This window comes from Chiloscyllium punctatum, chromosome 2 (assembly GCF_047496795.1).
Source record: "Chiloscyllium punctatum isolate Juve2018m chromosome 2, sChiPun1.3, whole genome shotgun sequence".
NCBI lineage: Eukaryota > Metazoa > Chordata > Chondrichthyes > Orectolobiformes > Hemiscylliidae > Chiloscyllium > Chiloscyllium punctatum.
This window is the reverse complement of record NC_092740.1, coordinates 106,766,362-106,784,504: the sequence shown is the minus strand read 5'-3', so window position 1 is coordinate 106,784,504 and position 18,143 is coordinate 106,766,362. Positions and strand designations below refer to the sequence as shown.

The 18,143-nt window shown below is 40.7% G+C and overlaps 1 protein-coding gene across 23 annotated transcripts in view; it reads right to left on the bottom strand.

Annotated features, from left to right (window-relative positions):
• LOC140487612 (multiple PDZ domain protein) overlaps window positions 1–18,143 on the bottom strand; it is a 359,969-nt gene that overhangs the window by 321,420 nt on the left and 20,406 nt on the right. For 21 of the 23 annotated variants that reach the window (XM_072586922.1, XM_072586963.1, XM_072586956.1 and 18 more), the window contains exon 2: window positions 27–108. The gene's annotated coding sequence lies outside the window, so the exon portion shown is untranslated. Of the gene's footprint in view, window positions 1–26; window positions 109–4,025; window positions 4,109–10,603; window positions 10,711–18,143 lie in introns of those variants that run through there. The other 2 variants (XM_072586923.1, XM_072586925.1) reach the window with 2 other exon arrangements.

Here is an 18,143-nt window from a genome sequence, read left to right as displayed (position 1 = left end):
CTTTTATCATAAACAAAAAAGCTTACATTTATATAGCACCTTTCAAAAACACCAAAATGCCTCAATTTCACAGTCCAGGAAGCGTGCTGTTTTGAAAAGCAGATGCTCCTGTAATGTAAAAAACAAAACCAAATGTCAAATATCTTAATCAGCTGCGAATGATAATTAAACACAAAACTGAAGTAAATAACATTTGCAAAACAGTGGGATAACATTAGGTGATTAGATATGTTAAGTATCATGAGTGGTATCATGGAATTGAATGCCATATCAACAAATCCCCAGGAATACATTAAATCATTGTTGACAATTCCAATCCAAAGAACAAGGACGGCAAGTCCTATAGCAAAATACAATTATTAGCCGACATTTAGATTTTACCAAAATGTTTTAATTTTAATGGGTCATTTTGTGTAATTGCTATAAGAACACACTTGGTAACAATGACACATGCACGGTCACAGTTAGTGACATGTTGTGTGACATGGGGCTGTGCTCTACTTATCCCCATTTAAAACAAAATCTTAATCATGTAAAACTGTAAATTCTAAGTTAAAGGTTAATTGTGGTTTCCAAATCTCTGATCTTGGCATGGTAATAAATTCCTTGTTCCTTTCAAGGAAAATGGACATGTTAAGGATTTCTCCTCTCTTGGCCACACTGAGCAAACCATGACAACCACAACTCTGGCAATTACTCAAGATTGATATAAACAAAAAAGATACTGGACTCTCTCATGAAAACAAACTAATGTGCAGTATACTTCAATCCAAAATGAATGACATCATCTCTTTCTAAATTTCAGTAACTGTTTAATATTTCTAATGTCAAGGCACCCTAACATCTGCAGAATAGGCTGCAGGGCCCCCAAGTTAAAAAAAAACATTCCAACCAGCCAAGCAGAAATTTTATATCTAGATCTCAAAAGAAACCCCAACTATACTTTGCAGAGGTCATGGCCAAGAAGAATCACCCATGCCATCCAAATATTGCTCATAGGCGTGCCCCATTTTAAAAATGGCATGTAGTATCACATGCTCTGACACATTACGACGTGTAAGAGCATAAACAAAAATCCACTGAAATATCACAATGTCAGTTGGAGCCTCAGTTGTAGCCATTCTGAAGAAACGTTTTGCTTTCAAGTTGAACAGTGTTTAGCAAGTTTAAATTGCTTTATCAAATTTGTCATCCTGTAAATGTAACAAACTGCAGCAAAGGAATACAGCAAAAGACTTGGGGAAATAAAAAAAATTGGTGAAATGAGCAAACATGACAAATGAAATTTAACAATTACAAAAATGATTGAATTAGAGCTTATGATTGAGAAGGAGCAACAAACTAAATTGTGCAATCTTAAAGTGGATGAAAAGAGAAATTGTTGAAGAAAGAAGGTTGTGAACCCTAGAGTAGAGAAAAAAAGGAAGTGTTGCAAAACCTAAGTAAACAACTAGTTTAGCTCTGCTAAAGTATTTTATCCAATTCAGACAACCACACTTTAGACAGGATACGAAGGTTGTGAGATTACTATAATGGGGAGGGGGGGGAGGAGAGGAGAACCTGGATAAACTTATCTTTCAACCAGACGGAGGGGAAATTTGACCGTTATCTAAAATTATGCTAGAATAAAAGAGGAAACTTCTTCCAATGACAAGTTGAGAATAAAAGGGCACATGTTGCTGATGACAGAGAAAGAACAGAACATAAGGCAAGATGGGCTTGAGGAAAATGAATGACAAACTATGGCCTAACCTAAACAGCTGAGTTAGTGGTGCTGGAAGAGCACAGCAGTTCAGGCAGCATCCAACGAGCCTAAACAGCTGAGTGTCTATGGACAAAGTATGGACATACTGTGCAATTATGACTTAAGGAAAACCATACTTCACACAAAAGAACAATTAAGATTTGGAATGTACTGTTGAATAAATTATTTGGAGTTGCTGGTGTTGGACTGGGGTGTACAAAGTTAAAAATCACAACATCAGGTTATAGTCCAACAGGTTTAATTGGAAGTACTAGCTTTTGAAGCGCTGCCACCTGATGAAGGAGCAGCACTCCAAAAGCTAGTGCTTCCAATTAAAATTGTTGGACTATAACCTGGTGTTGTGCGATTTTTAACTCTGTTGCATAAAGTGTTAGTGCGAACCAGAAACAGTGAGACACAGTAATTTAGCTATGTCTTGCCAAGAGAACTTGGCTTTTTTCCCTTAAAGGTCTGTTTGAAAGGCTTTTTTTTAATTCAATGGTAAATACTAGTCCATTAGACAGGTGACTCCTTGACCTGGAGTAATACAAAGACAGAAAGAATACAAAAAGCCAAGTGGCCACAAACATAAGCCTCACTTAAAAAAGATGCCATGTCTACATAGTACAGTAACTAGACAGAAAGCAAAAGTATAAGGCAGAGATTGTGAATTTTAAATGTTGCTACTTCAGCTTTAAACATGGATTTTAAAAAAAAGGTCACTGGGGAAATGTGCATCACATAAGCAAAGTAGGTTCTGCAAAATAATATGCTGCTCCAGTGACAGATGGAATACAGCTGCCAGTAAATGCAACTCAAGAGCCAAAAAGTCAAAAACAGAGTGCGCCCACATCCTAAACGCCAACACAAAGCACGAATTGCAGAACAAAAAAGAGGTGGCGATACATATTTGCAGGGAAGGATGCAAATAAACTGTAAAATGTAGCTTATTGCACTGATAAATTTCACAAGTAATTTTTATTTTAAATAGCATTTACCTGTTTATCTACCTGGGGCTGTTTTCCTTGGAGCGTCGGAGGCTGAGGAGTGACTTTATATAGAGGTTTACAAAATTATGAGGTGCATGGATAGGATAACTAGACAAAGTCTTTTCCCTGGGATCGCGGAGTCCAGAACTACAGGGCATAGGTTTAGGGCGAGAGGGGAAAGATATAAAAGAGACCTAAAGGGCAACTTTTTCACACAGAGGGTAGTATGTGTATGAAACGAGCTGCCAGAGGAGGTGGTGGAGGCTGGTACAATTGCAACATTTAAGAGGCATTTGGATGGGTATATGAATAGGAAGGGTTTGGAGTGATATGGGCCAGGTGCTGGCAGGTGGGACTAGATTGGGTTGGGATATCTGGTCGGCATGGACCGAAGAGTCTGTTTCCATGCTGTACATCTCCATGACCTTAAGTACTGGCTCAGATTCTTTTTTTTTAGAAAATAGATTAGTAAAAAATTAAATCAACCCATTCAGAGATGTTAGTACTCTCCTCTGGATCAGATGGGACTTGAACCCAGTCTAAGAGGAGAGACACTAACTTTAAAATGCATCTGAGTGATGCAGTGTAGAGCTTCACTTACATTCTTTAGTAACTGCTTCATTTAGAAATCATTTGGTAAGTGTGATTTTGCTTTGCAGTTTTCCAGTGGGTTTTATAACAGTCTTTGGTTGCATTGAAAAGGATATTTGAGAAATAGACCAAGGAGAAGAATTCCTAAGAAAATGAGGGGGGGGTGGGAGAAAAAAAGGAGATGGTACTAACTTTTAGTTACTGAAAAAAGCTGACACAAACCTCTAAAGTATTCTGAGGAAGGATCACCTGATCCAATATTCTGATTTCTCTTTACAAATGCTGTCAGACCTGCTGAGCTTTTCCAGCAATCTGTTATTCGATTTACAGCATCCAAACCTTCAGTACTTTATAATTCTGTGATTGTATGATTTTAGAATTCTATTACAAAGTAAAGCATAATATGGAGCTACAATTTGTATTCAAAAGATTTACTGTACAAATAGGAGGCATTATAACTATTCATTAGTAATGCAAAAGAGTTAGACAAGAATCAAAATTTATTAAAGTACAGGAGGACAATCAGCAGTGAGTCAGTGATGTCCTGTAGGGTAACACAGTCAGTCAATTCTATTCTTCAGCTCTAGTTCCAAAGTTTCACAAACTTATTTTAAGTGTCCATTCAATTTCCTTTTGGAAATAACCGATTGCCTCAGCTTATAGGTTGCCTGTAAGGTGTAAGAATACTCTTGCTAACAAACCTTAAATTGGTGTTTGCTAGTCCTTGCATCATCAGCTAATGTGAACAGCTTTTCTTTGTCTCTTTACCTAAACCTGCCAAGGTCTGAAAGAATAAAACTCCATGTTTATAAAAGTAAACTTTCAGGACAACTAAAGATTAACACATTAGAGTTCAAGATTCATCTAGAACTAAATAATTCAGTCCTAACACTTTAAAAAGACAAGAACTAGGAGCAGGGGTAGATTATTCATCCAAGACTATCAACCTATGAGATCATGACTCTTATTTCAACACTATTTTGCTGCATTATTCCACAATGCTTTTACTATGACATCTACCAATTTCAGGCTTGAATATATTCAATGACTGAACCTTCGCAGCTCTCTGAGGTAGAGAATCCCAATGATTCAGTGAAGAAATTCCTCATCTCAGGACTTCAATAGCTGAACATTACTGCTAGGCTTAATGATTTTCTATTGGATTAGTGTGGCATCACACCCTTAGTTGAACTTTTCATGTAAAATCTCTGAACAAGTTTTCAAAAAAAAGTATAAAAAGCCTGACAAAGCTGCCGTCTGACACAGTACTTCATAAAACAGGGGAGTATTGCTGGCCTGATTGATTTCCAGATTTATATCTATTAGAAAGGAGGACCATCATTTGGTATTTTCTTTATTCGTAGATTGCATGTATTTGCACATTAAAATTAAAGCAACAAGCTTTAAATTGATATGACTCATTAAAATGGCAAAAGCTAACAAGGAAACGTTGCTGCAGCTCCAAAGAGTTCATTTTTAAATTTATTATTTTGTGATAAATATGGCTTTTGAATTACTGGCTTTAAACAGCCAATTTGGTTAGCTAAAATCAGCTTCATTTGACCACAGTGGTTAAGTAATCCAATCACCCTTGAGAGTTGACATTCCACATAACTACACTTTTCAGGTGGAAACTTCCACTGTGTGGACACAGGAAAATCTAACCAAATTGAAATTTTATATTTATAAACAGGAAAGTTTACAGACATGCGAAGTATCAAATACCAGTTGTATTAATATAAAAATGTAAGCAATCCAGCCATAATAACCTGAAATCTAGTTTCCTGATTTTTAAGCAAAGTGTTGCATTAAACTATAATTTGACAAATAAATCTTACCAAGGGGTGTAGGTTTGCTTGCTGAGCTGGAGGTTTGATATCCAGACATTTCATTACCTGGCTAGGTAACATCATCAGTGGCGATCTCCAAGTGAAGCGAAGCTGTTGTCTCCTGCTTTCTATTTATATGTTTGTCCTGGATGGGGTTTCTGGGGTTTATGGTGATGTAATTTCCTGTTCGTTTTCTGAGGGGTTGATAGATAACATCTAGATCTATGTGTTTGTTTATGGCGTTGTGGTTGGAGTGCCAGGCCTCTAGGAATTCTCTGGCATGTATTTGCTTAGCCTGTGCCAGGATAGATATATTGTCCCAGTCGAAATGGTGGTTTTTTTCATCTGTGTGTAGGGCTACGAGGGAGAGAGGGTCGTGTCTTTTTGTGGCTAGCTGGTGTTCATGTATCCTGGTGGCTAACTTTCTTCCTGTTATCCTACGTAGTGTTTGTGGCAGTCCTTGCATGGAATTTTGTAGATGATGTTGGTTTTGTCCATGGGTTGTACTGGGTCTTTTAAGTTTGTTAGTTTTTGTTTGAGAGTGTTGGTGGGTTTGTGTGCTACTAGGATTCCGAGGGGTCTTAGTAGTCTGGCTGTCATTTCTGAAACTTCTTTGATGTATGGTAAGGTGGTTAGGGTTTCTGGCTGTGTTCAGTCTGCTTGTCGTGGTTTGTTCTTGAGGAATCTGCGCACTGTATTTTTTGAGTGTCCGTTCTTCTTGAATACGTTGTATAGGTGGTTCTCCTCTGTTTTCCGATAGATATAACAATAGATCTAGATGTCATCTATCAACCCCTCAGAAAACGAACTGGAAATTACATCACCACAAACCCCAGGAACCCCATCCAGGAGAAGGATATAAATAGAAAGCAGGAGACAACAGCTTTGCTTCACTTGGTGGTCACCACTGATGATGCTTCCTCATTTCCCCTTCCCCCACCTCATCCTAGTTTCAAACTTCCAGCTCAGTTACTGTCTCCTTGACTTGTCCGACCTGCCTATCTTCTTTTCCACCTATCCACTCCACCCTCTCCTCCTTGACCTATCACCTTCATCTCCTCCCCCACTTACCCATTGTACTCTATGCTACTCTCTCCCCACCCCCACCCTCCTCTAGCTTATCTCTCCATGTTTCAGGCTCACTGCCTTTATTCCTGATGAAGGGCTTTTGCCCGAAACGTCGATTTCGCTGCTCGTTGGATGCTGCCTGAACTGCTGTGCTCTTCCAGCACCACTAATCCACCACTGATGATGTTGCCTAGCCAGGTAATGAAATGCCTGGATATCAAACCGACAGCTCAGCGAGCAACCCTACACCCTAAACCTCAACCTGAGCTACAAATCTTCACAAACCTTGCAAATCTTACCAAGTTATTTGTAGCACAATCTTGTGTAACAGTTTTACAATTATCTGCCAGACGGATATTTGGACTAAAATAAATTAGAAAAGTCAAACTTAGAAAAGATATCTGGTTAATATTCTGGCTCCTTTTTCCAAATGAGTCAAAAAGAAAAAAAAATAGACATTACAAAGAGCAAGCTGCTACTACTCAGAAGTTGTTAAAAAGTGATCCACTAGGCTGTGTATGCCATTACTAAAACAGTCTATCAATTGCTAAAACAAATATGAAACACCTAACTGCTATAATTGTTACAGGACGCTAATTAATGTAGCATCATTAGAGTTAATACTCATCAACAGATTAAGGAATCTAAAGTGCACAATACATCAGTGTTAGTGCTAGATGGCCAAGGGAACCTTCTTCATACTTGCTAAAAAAGGTAGCATTGCAAATCAATCATGAATATTTTCTGCAAATCTCCATCAGTCAACAAAATTAACTTGCTCCGGTTGCCTGATTTAATATTTTCAGAATGTTATCCATACATACTGTTGATTACTGTTATATTACAGTAAGGGATAAGGGCAAAACTGGGAAATAGGGCAGGATGGGTGACTGAGGTGACTGTGGGGAAGCACTTTAGGAACAATGACCACAGTTCTATTAATTTTAGAATAGTTGGTATGGAGGGGGAGAAAACTGCTCCACAGGTTCAAGTTCTAAATTGGGGTAAGCTGAATTTTCACACAATTAGACAAGAGCTTGCAAGGATTGATTGGAGTAGTTTGTTTGCAGGCAAAAGGCCTCCAGCAAGTGGGAGGCCTTTAAAAGTGAGATAGCTAGGAGTTCAAGACCGATATGTTCTAGTGACGTGAAGGGCAAGGTTGGCAGGAATAGGGAACCATGGAGAGAGAGAGAGGACAGCAGATGCTAGAGATCACAACACGTGGTGCTGGAAAAGCACAGCCAGTCAGGCAGCATCCAAGGAGAGTCAATGTTGAGGAGCATAACCTCTTAAATCAGGACCAGGAGATTTATCCACCTTCATACATTCTAACATCCCAAAACCACCTCTGTGATATGGACTGTCCAAGATAATCACCACTAACTTTCCCAATTTCCCAAGTCTTCATGAACAGCTTGTGCTCAAAATGTTGACTCTCCTGCTCCTTGGATACAATCTGACCAGCTGTGCTTTTCCACCACCATACCTTTTTACTCAGGAATAGGGAACCACGGATAACAAAGAGATATTGAGGTTCTGACCAGAAAAAGAGGCAGCACAGCTCAGTTATAGGCGGCTGGGATCTAGGGGATCCCTGGGAAAGGTGGGGGGGGGGGGGAGTATATAGAACATACAGGAATTCACTAAAGGAGGAAGTCAAGAGAACAAAAAAGGGGGCATGAGATGGCGACTCAGGCGACTGACTGTATGGAGTTTACACATTCTCGCCGTGTCCGCGTGGGTTTCCTCCGGGTGCTCCGGTTTCCTCCCACAGTCCAAAGATGTGCAGGTTAGGTGAATTGGCCATGCTAAATTGCCCACAGTGTTAGGTAAAAGGGGTAAATGTAGGGCAATGGGTGGGTTGCGCTTCGGCGGGTCAGTGTGGACTTGTTGGGCCGAAGGGCCTGTTTCCACACTAAGTAATCTAATCTAATCTAAAATGGCCTGGGCTAAAAAGAGTAGGGTGAATCCAAAGAGGCTCTTCAAGGAAAGACCACGAGAAGAACCTCTACAGGGCCAAAGTGGACCTGTGTGGAACTGCAGGAGATGACAGAGGTCTTCAAATGAATGTTCCTCCTGTGGGGAAAGACAAAGATGATTTGGGAACTTAAGGAAATTCGTGGCGATTATCTCGGGACAGTTCATATCACACGAGAGGTGGTGTTGGACATATTAAAATGTACGAAGGTGGATAAATCTCCTGGTCCTGACCAGATATATCCAAGAAACCTGCAAGAGGCTAAAGAAATTTCAGGGGCTCTGGCTGATATTTTTCCATCATCATTAGTGACAGGTGAGGTCCCAGAAGACTGGAGGATAGCAAATGTTGTGCCCTCAAAGAAGGGCTGAAAAAAAAACACAGCTGGGAACTATAGACCAGTAAACCTGACATCTGTGGTAAGTTACTTTAGAAAACTTTGAGGGATAAGATACACAAGCATTTGGAAAGACAGGGTTTGATTAAGAGTAGTCAGCATGGCTTTTAGAGTGGGAGATCATGTCTCACAAAATTTGTTAGTTCTTTGATGAAGTGACGAGGAAGGTTAATGAGAACAGGGCAGTAGATGTAGTCTATATGGATTCCAGTAAGGCCTTTAAAGGTTCCACATGGTAGGCTGCTCTGGAAGGTTAGGTCAGGTCATATGGAATCCAGGGAAAGCTGGCAAATTGGATACAAAATTGGTCTGATGCTAGGAAGTAGATTAGATTAGATGAGATTACTTAGTGTGGAAACAGGCCCTTCAGCCCAAAATGTCCACACCAACCCTCCGAACAGCAACCCACCCAGACCCAGGTAATAGTAGAAGGATGCTTGTTGGACTGGAAGCCTGTGACTAGTGATGTGCCTCATGGGTCAGTGCTGGGCACATTGCTGTTTGTTATCTATATCAATGATTAGGATGAGAATGCACAAGGCATGATTAGTAAGTTTGCAGATGACACTAAAATGGAAGGTGTCATTAACAGTGAGGAAGGTTATCAGAAATTGCAGCAGGATCTAGATCAGCTGTGGAAGTTGGCCATGGAATGGCAAATGGAGTTTAATGTGGAGTCAAATCAAGGTAAGAGTTTCATGGTGAATGGTAGGGCCTTAATGAGTGTAGTGGAACAGAGGAACCTGGAGTTCAGGTGCAAGGTTGTGTGAAAAGTGGAGTCACAGGTATACAGGGCAGTGAAGGCAGCTTTTGGCATGCTCACCTTCATCAGTCCAGGGCATTGACTAAATAAGTTGGGAAGTTGTGTTGCGGTTGTACAGGATGTTGGTAAGGCTACATGTGGAGTATTGGGTCAGTTTTGGTCACCTTACTATAAGAATAATGTTATTAAACTGGAACCAGCACAAACATTTACAAGGATGTTGCCAAGACTCAAGGGTCTGAGTTATAGAGAGAGGTTAGCCAAGCTAGGACTTGTTTCTTTAGAGACTGGGGGAGGAGGGGGGGGGGGGGGGGGGGTGTGGAGACAGGGAGAGAAATCCTGTAGAAGTATAAGATGAGAGGCATGAAAAGGGTGAATGCACTCAGTCTTTTTCCCAAGGTTAGGGAATCAAGGACGAGAGGGAAAAGAATAAGTGGGAATCAGACAGCAACCTTTTTTTAGAAAAAAGGGTGGTACACATATGGAATGAGCTGCCAGCAGAAGTGGTTGAGGCAGGTACATTAACATTTAAAAGGTATTTGGATAAATACATGGATGGGAAAGGTTTAAGGATATGGGCCAAGTGTAGGGAAATAGGTTAGCGTGGATGGACATTTTGGCCAGCGTGAACCAGTCTGGGCCAGAGGGCCTGTCTCTGTGCTGCAGGACTCAATCACAATTTATTATTTACAAAAAACCCATCTCAAATCCACCATGATTCAGTACCTTATACTGGCAAAAGCTAAGTGAAGCACGTTGCCTCCCAAAACTCTTCCAAATTTTGGGAACTTAAATATAGTTTTACAGGGGAATAAGCAATATTCATTTTTTTCCCCTAAGACACATTAAGTGCTTTGTCACTAAGATCAGAAACTCATGAAAAAAGGTCCCAGGGTCTTAATCATGGCAGACATCATTTTTCAGTGAAATAACAAAAAAATCCGCAAGAATATATAGTAGTGACTTATTTTTAAGTACTTTTTTTAAAAGAATCAAGTGTAAAACTTATCAAAACATTGCCAAGGGACATTGCAAACAAAGCCAAACTGCAAATCAAGAAGCAGATGACAATCTTAAATATACAAACTGGAGTTTTTTCACTGCTGCTTCAAGTATGCTCAGTACTTTTTGGCAACTCCAAATTATCTTCAAGTATTGCCTTTGATGCTCTCTGCAATCTTCATATTTTAAGCTTCAGATAACAGTCAACTAGGTGTATATGCATACTCCAGCACACTGCTCACCTTGGTAAGTGTGGTTAGCATAGGAAACTCCCATGGGTTACACATTTCTCACCGTCACAGATTCAGATGTGAATTATTTCCCACTTTGCTCCATAGACCTTGGTATCCTTACCAAACAAAAACATTGATTTCAATCATGCTCTTCACAAACAGCAAGAACATTATCCTACATAAATGTGGAAATGTCAGTTTTGGACTGAGGTGGACAAGGTGAGAAGTCACACGGCGTCAGGATTTAGTCCAACAGGTTTATTTGAAATCACAAGCTTTCAGAATACTGCTCCGTCATCAGGTCCAACATGCTTATCGTCCCTCCATGGTCAGTACAAAAATCAAGAGGTTGGTTTTAAATCTCACCCAGCTCACAGTTAAAATTGATCAGGTTAGTTACTCCTTCCCCCATGTAAATGCATATGCCTAAAGCATGATAAATGATAAAAGGTCAAAAAGTCAAACATTCCATTGTGGAGCCAAACTGTGGCCAGCCAGACTACACAAACAGGATAGTTCACATACGCTTGACACATAATGGTATCTCTAAGCAGAGAAACCGTGTGGCTATGTAGCTACTCAGGATCTGTGCATGTTTATGCAAATCCCAGCACTGAATTGCTGTTCGAATCTGTGCAGCAGAGGGAAAAAGGGAATGATGGCAAAGAGACAAACAGCACTGAGACCTCCAGGACATCAAATGTAGTACAAAGCTGAATGTAATAACATTTTACTAACACATCAAGTAACTGTGCTGCAAAAGCAAAACGTAGCTGTGAAAATAGGAGGACCCAAGATGAAGTAGATGCCCAAGATAAAATGTGCCAAAATAGGGACAGATAAGGCCAATAAAATCTGGCCTTCAAAGATGTCAGACCAACAATTAACTGGCATAGCCAGTTCATGAGGTAATTCATGAGTCCATTCTTGTGATTACAGACCTAGATTGCTCAGAAACTAACAAAAAGAACCTGATGTCAAATTAAGTGCCTGAAGATTCATCAAGTATTAGCATAACAAGTGCCAATGGCATCACATCAGCAACCTAGACTGAAGATCCATGATATTTCACCATACCTGGTAACTGAACTGTGAAATGGAAAAGGTCAAAACAGTGTCAGTGAAAATAACAGGCCAACAGTAGACCAGATTTAGTGTTTAGCTTGAAGGGAGGACTGCAGATGCTGGAGATCAGAGTCAGGAATGTAATGCTGGAAAAGCACACAGCAGATCAGGCAGAATCCAAGGAGCAGGAGAATCTACGTTTTCGGCATGAGCCCTTCATCAGGGATGAGGCTTGTGCGCCAAGGGGATAGAGAGATAAATGGGAAAGGGTGTTAGGGCGCGGGTGAAGGTAACTGAGTGCACAATAGATATATGAAGGTGGGGGTGATAGGGATAGTGATAGGTCAGAGAGGAGGGTGGAGTGGACAGGTAGGAAGGAAGATGAACAGATAGGATAGGTAAAAAGAGGGTAGCGCCAAGTTGGAAGGTTGGATCTGGGATAAGGGTGGAGGGAAAAATGAGGGAACTGGTGAAATCCACACTAATCCTGCGTGGTTGGATGGTCCCAAGGCAGATGAGGCGTTCCTCAAGGTTGGGACCCTCCAACCACGCGGGATTAATGTGGATTTCACCAGTTTCCTCATTTCCCCTTCCCCCACTTATCCCAGATCCAACCTTCCAACTCAGCACCGCCCTTTTGACCTGTCCATCTTCCTTCCTACCTGTCCACTCCACCCTATCACCATCACCCCCCCCATCCTATTACACACTCAGCTACCTTATGCCCAGCCCCAGTCCCACCCCACGCCTCCCATTTATCTCTACCCCCCTTGGCTCACAAGTGTTGTAGCTTGCATGGTCAAGATAAATAATTTAAAGTCTATCATGTTTTATGTTTGAAAATTATGTCAAACATCACAATCCTGGAACATTTCCTAAAATACAATCACCATGATGTGCAAAATGAAAAAGTGAAGTTCATGATGGATAGTGTGCAGAACAGGTGTAAGGGCGACCTACAGAATGGAAGTGTATGGACATGAAACATGTTTAGATCCCACATAACCAATCAGATCAAACCATGCTAGTGAAGAAACCGCATCCACATTGGATATTAGAACCTTTGGCACAACAGCATATAGTCATTTACATGCATACCAAATTGAGCCATGTGCAAGTAAAATGGAATAGTTGAGGAAACCTTTTCAAAGGGATGATGCAGTTGATGAGATCTACGTTGTCAAAGGTATTTGATACAGAGCCAAAAGAAAAAAAAGTTATAGAAAAAACTAGAATCAATGGGAATGAAGATCAAGCTCTTTGATGGTTGGAGTCATATTTGGCATATAGGAAGATGGTTATTGCTGTTGCTGGTGATGATCAACTATTTCAGCTCCAGGACATCACTGAACGGAGTTCCTCAAAGTAGTGTCATAGGCCCAAACACCTTCAGCTACTTCAATGACCTTCCTTGCATCACAAGGTGATTAAATTAGATTAGATTCCCTAGTGTGGAAACAAGCCCTTTGGCCCAAAAAGTCCATACCGACCCTCCGAAGATAAATCCACCCAGACCCATTTCCCTACATTTACCCCTGACTAATGCATTTAATGCTACGGACAATTTAGCATGGCCAATCCGCCTAACCTGCACATCTTTGGACTGTGGGAGGAAACCGGAGCACCTGGAGGAAACCAACGCAGACATGGGGGGAATGTGCAAACTCCACACAGCCAGTTGCCCAAGGCAGGAACTGAACCCAGGTCCCTGGCATTGTGAGGCAGCAGTGCTAACCGCTGAGCCACCATGCCATCCCTGCTAAGTAGGGGTGTTCCCTGAAGATTGTCCAACATTCAGCACTATTCATAAATCCTCAGATATTGAAAGAGTCCATGTTCAAAATTTAATACATCAGCCTAAACTTGGATGTTGTCCACAGCAACTAGCAAATAACATTCATGCTACACAAAAGCCAAGCGGTAACCAATTAATCTGCGTTTATTTCAGTGCAAGAGGTCTTACAAGACTGGTGAACTCTTTAGGAATATGGGATTGGGACACCATAGCTATTACAGGAACTTAGCTGAGGGATGGACAGGACTGGCAGTTCATGCATCAGGTTTTAGATGCTACAGGAAGGATAACAAGATATTTCCGAAAAGTCAGTGAAAAAAAAAGATAGAAGTTAGAAATAAGGGGAAAGATCACCTTAATGGAATTGAGAGAAATTGAGGAACAAATACATGTTGAGATTCCAGGAACATGTTGAGAATACATGTTCAGATACATGAAAGCATAAGATGGTAATAATGGGAGTTTTAATTTTCCAAATATTAACTACAGCTATCATACTGCTAAAGGTTTGGATGGTCAAGTTTTTTTGTCAAATGTGTTCAAAACGAATTTCCATTTCCTATTAAAGAAGGAGCAAAACTTTACCTTTTGGGCAATAAGACAGGGCAGGCAATTGAACTTTGGGTCTAGCAATCAGAATTCTAATGGTTTCAAAATGATTTTGGGAAAAGGGCAAGCCTTCTGTTAAATTTTTTGATTGGAATAAGGCAAATGTTAATGGTTGACACTAGAACTTTCAGATGTTGACTGGGTTAGACTGATCACAGGTAAAAAAGGACATCTAACATCAGAGGCTTAAAAGTGTGAGCTGATGAGAGTTCACAGGCATGATGTTAGAGTGAAAGGTAAGGCTGGTAAGATTAAGGAATAATGGAATAAATAATCTTAATTTAGATACAGACAACTGGGTTCATATGAATCTCTTGGACAGTAAGACTGAAGGGGCATTCTTAAGGGAATCAGGAAAGCAGAGTGGGGATATAAGAAAACATTACCTTGTTTGCCAAAGGATAATCCAAAGGAGGTTCAACAAATACATAAAGGTTAAGAGAGTAACTAAATAGAGGATAGGGTCCCTGAAATATCAAGATGGTCTTTGTTTTGAACCCCAAGACACAGGTACTAAATGAATATTTTGCATCAGCTTTTACTGTGGAGCAAAAAAATGGAGGCTGGAGAGCTCACGGTTTTAAAAACAGTTCACATGACAGTAGTTCTGGAGGTCCTAGAATATAAAAGTGGATAAATTCCCAGGATTCCCACACTGTGGGAAATCAGGGAGGAAATTGAGACCTCTTTCAGAAATGTTTGTATCTATAACTACAGGTGAGATGTCTGGAGGGTAGCTAATATTGCACCTTCAAGAACAAAACAGGGAACTACAGACCTGAGAATCTGACTTCAATTAGTCAATTGTTGAAGGTGGTTCTATAAAGAGAGAACATATATACATTTAGGAGGGGCAAAAATTGTTTTTGGATAGTCAGCATGGTTTTGAGGGAGGAAAATGGTCTCTCAAACTTGATGAGTTTTGAGGAATTTATCAAAAAGATTGATGGCAGAATAGTAGACATTTACCAGGGACTTCACTAAAGCCTTTGACAAGGTTGCACATAGCAGGCTAATTAGTGAAGGTAGGTCACATGGGATTCAGGGTGAGCTTTGCCAATTGGATAGATAATTGACTTGACAGCATGAGACAGTGGTGGTACAGGGCTGCTTAACGGACTGAAGGCCTTAGGCCCTATTTCACTGGGTCCTCATTGGTTGTCATTAACAAAATGATTTGGATGAAAACAGAAGGCATGCTTGTTTCCAGGCAAGTTGGTTTGCCAACAACACCAAGACTGGTGGCATAGTAGACAGTGAAGGTTTATGATTACCAAAGAGATCTCAATCAAATGTGTCAATGGACAAAAAATAGAAGATGTAGTTCAAGCTGGATAAATGAGAGGTATTGCATTCGGGTATAAGCAGGGGCAGGTCTTACACAATTGATGGTTGGTCTTGGGTAGTGTTTTAGAACATAGGGACTTAGGAGTTCAGATACACAATTCTTTGAAGTTTGTGTCACATATAGTCAGGGTGGTTAAAAAAGGTTTGCTCAGTCCTTTTGAGTACAGGAATTGGGAAACCAAGTATGGAAGGTTGGAGTTAGAAAGATAGGCTGGATAGGCAATGACTTTTTCCACTAGAGCATAAGAGATTGAGAGGTGACCTTAGAGGATTCTAAAATCATGAGGGGTATAGAAAGGGTTAATGGTAGGTGTCTTTTCCCTAGAATGGGGGTGATTTCAAGACTTGGGGACAGAGTTGTAGATGAGAGGAGGGAGATTTAAGACAAAACATGGTAGTATGCATGTGATCTAACAAAAAACACAGTGGTTTGCAGGTAGAACCAACTTCCTGAAAGAAGTGGTGGATATGGGCATAGTTAGAACTGTTACACATTTAGATAAGTACACAAATAGGAAGAGTTGGGAGGGATATGGGCCAGGAGCAGGCAGATGTGACTAGTTTAAATTTGCCAAAATGTTTGACATAGACTGTTCCCATGTAGTATAACTAAAAATCTAGCCACTGCCCCTTGACATTCAATGGTGTTACTATCACTGAATCCCTTTTTAACATTCTAAAGGGTTATCATTGACCACAGACCCAGCTGGGCTTGCCATATAAATACAGTGGTTACAAGAGCAGTTCAGAAGCTAGGAATACCACAGCAAGCGACTCACTTCCTGATTCCAAAGTCTGTCCAATTTCTACAAGGTACGAGTTAGGAGCGTGATCAAATACTTCCCTTGCCTGGATCGGTGCAGCTCCGACATTCAAGGAGCTTGACACCAATCAGGATAAAGCAGCCTGCTCAATTAGCACTGTAACCACAAACATTTATTCCCTCCAAAAACAATAGCAGCAGTGTATGCTTTCTAAAAGATGCACTGCAGAAATTCAAAAATTCTCAGCACCTTCCCTTCCAACCCATAACCCATTTCTGTATAGAAGGAAGGTAGCAGCTTGGGAACGCCACAACCCAAGTGGCCCTCCAAGCCACTCACTATCCTGACTTAAATATATTGCCATTCCTTCATTGTCTGAATCAAAATCCTGAAATCCCACCTGAATGGCATTGCAGATCAACCTATAGTACAGACAGCAGTGGTTGAAGACAGCAGCTCATCCACCTTCAATGGCGACTGGGATGGGTAATAAATGCTGTACAGAGATTAACCCAAAAGGGACTCTCCAAATACATTAAAGGGAGAAAAGACTAACTCAGGAAAGAATAGGGCCTCTTAAAAGATCACAAGACCACCTACATGGGGATGAGGGAAAATATTAAATGAGTATTTTGCATCAGTGTTTACTGTGAAGGAGGTAATGGAAGACAATGTGGGAAAATAAATAACAATATCTTGAAAATGTCCATATTAGAGCTCGTGGTGCTGGATATTTCGTAATGCATAAAGGTGGATAAATCCCCAGAACTTGATCAGGTGCACCCCAGAACTTTGTGGGAAGCTAGGGAAGTGATTGCTGGACCCCTTGCCAAGACATTAATATCTTAGAGAGCCACAGATGAGGTTGGCTAACACATTGCCATTATTTGATGGAAGATGGTAAGGAAATGCCAGAGAACCATAGACCAGTGAGCCTGACATCAGTGGTGGGCAAGTTGTTGGAGGGGATCCTGGAGGACAGCATTTACACATATTTGGAGAGACAAAGACTAATCTGGTACAGTCAACATGGCTTTGTGCATAGGAAATCAAGCTGAAATTGAATATTTTGAAAGAACAAAGAGGATTCATGAGGGCAGAGGAGTGGACATGATTGATATGAACTTCAGTAAAGCAATCCATAAGGTTCCTCATGGTAGACTGATTAGCAAGGTTAGATCACATGGAATAAAGGGTGAATTAGCCATTCGGTTACAAAACTGGCTCAAAAGTAGAAGACAGAGCGTGATGGTGGTGGCAGAGTTACTTTTCAGACTGCAGGCCTGTGACCAGTGGCGTACCACAAGGATCTCATCATTTATATAAATGATTTGGATGTGAGCATAGAAGGTATAGTTAGTAAGTTTGCAGATGACATCAAAGTTGGAGGTGTAGGGAACAGCAAAGAAGGTTCTTTCAGTGTACAGATTACAACAGGACCTTGATCAGATGGGCCAAAATGGGACAAGTGGCAGATGGAGTTTAATTTAGATAAATGTGAGGTACTATATATTGGAAAAGCAAATCAGGGCAGGACTTATAATGGTAAGGTCCTGGGGAGTACTGCTGAACAAAGACCTTGGAGTGCAGGTTCATGACTCCTTGAAAGTGGAGTCGCACATAGAATAAAGGCAGCAGCATTTGGTAGTCTTTATTAGTCAGTCCACTGAGTACAGTAGCTGGGAGGTCATGTTGCAGCTGTAGAGGAGTGGTTGCCTACTTTTGGAATACTGTGTTCAATTCTGGTCTCCCACTATCGGAAAAATGTTGTGAAACTTGAAAGGGTTTAGAAAAGATTTACAAGGATGTTGCCAGGGCTGGAGGGTTGAACCATAAGGGAGCCTGAATAAGCTGGGGCTATTTTCACTGGGGAATAAAAAACAGGATGCTGAGGGATGACTTTATAGAAGTTTATAAAATCATGAAGGGCATGAATAGGGTCAATCGACGAGGTCTTTTGCCCCAGTGT